Genomic DNA, 1,728 nt, shown 5'->3' with positions numbered 1-1,728 from the left:
TTTGGTTTGTTTCATTATCTGTTGTTGTTGAATTGCAAATAGCAGTTAAAGCAAGGAATACCTTCGATTAAACACTGGGATAAACAGCACATGCACCCTTCAAACAGCACATGGCCATGGCTAGAATGGATACAGCTTTTGTCAAATTTAAATCAAAAGGTTATTTTAATTTTATTTTTTGCATTTTAGCTAACCCAAACTCTTTTCCTGACCTTAAAGTATTTATTTTAGCCTGACACGTTAATGATCCTAACCTGCTAATGAAATGTCAAATCTGATTTAAAGCTATATCCTTTTTTTTTTTGTCAAAATCTCAGCACATGGCACACAGGACCCCAGTCAAGGCAGTCTTCCCACCTGGGTGTTTGATTTGCTCTTTTATGGGCTGACAGCACAGAGATGGAAAGAGGTCATTTCTGGGAAATAACCTGGTTTTTGCATGGACATTACCATTGAGGGCTTCCACCATTTTGAATGTAATCAACTGGGTGGGACTTCCAACCCCATTGGCTGAGCCCTCCTAGTGACCCTGTCGGAGTCATCATGTCCAACCTGGTCATCAGGAGGGTTCAGCCAATCGTGAAGACGAAAATGGACTACTTCAAAATGGAGATGGCGCTCAATGGCGCTGCCCATGCGTTCACGGAGGCCATAATTGGATGGATATAAGGTTACGACATCTTTCCATCTCCATGGGTAACAGACAGATTGATGACTGGTACTTAGTGATGTTCCTCTGAAAGGTCCTACCTGTCCAATAGGGAAGCCTCATAAGAACATAGGCCAAATGATTGGTTGAACTAACACATGAGGTGCTGCGGGCAGAGCAAAATGTTATTGGAGGCCGAGACGGAAGAGGAAGCCAGACATCCCACTCCCTCATTTTTTTCTGGTTCAATGGAAGTCAGTGAACTAAGCAGACCAGACACAGCTGCTATCACATTGGTGTCTTTGGGAGAGTCCCCCACGCCCGATTAAGCAGAACGGAACTGACCATTATTTTCAATGGGAAACGGCCTGAGTGAATTATCTTGATTTATCCACCATCTTTGTTAGAAATACATGAACCACTGGTCTTCTGTATTGCACATAGAGAATTATAGCTGCCTCAAGATGGATAAAACCCATTTGTGCATGGATATTGCCATTGAAAGCTTCCACCATTTTGAAGTAGTCAACTGGGCGGGACATCCTATGAGTTAAGGAAGGATCACATGATTCCATCCAGGTCATCAGGATCAGCCAATGAATTATAGTCAGCCCATGAGTAATAGTCAACTGGGTGGGACTTCCTATTGGTTAAGGAAGGATCACATGATTCCATCCAGGTCATCAGGATCAGCCAATGAATTATAGTCAGCCCATGAGTAATAGTCAACTGGGTGGGACTTCCTATTGGTTAAGGAAGGATCACATGATTCCATCCAGGTCATCAGGATCAGCCAATGAATTATAGTCAGCCCATGAGTAATAGTCAACTGGGTGGGACTTCCTATTGGTTAAGGAAGGATCACATGATTCCATCCAGGTCATCAGGATCAGCCAATGAATTATAGTCAGCCCATGAGTAATAGTCAACTGGGTGGGACTTCCCATTGGTTAAGGAAGGATCACATGATTCCATCCAGGTCATCAGGATCAGCCAATGAATTATAGTCAGCCCATGAGTAATAGTCAACTGGGTGGGACTTCCTATTGGTTAAGGAAGGATCACATGATTCCATCCAG

Source organism: Oncorhynchus mykiss, chromosome 15 (genome assembly GCF_013265735.2).
Source record: "Oncorhynchus mykiss isolate Arlee chromosome 15, USDA_OmykA_1.1, whole genome shotgun sequence".
Lineage (NCBI taxonomy): Eukaryota > Metazoa > Chordata > Actinopteri > Salmoniformes > Salmonidae > Oncorhynchus > Oncorhynchus mykiss.
Note: the sequence above shows the minus strand (reverse complement) of the source record.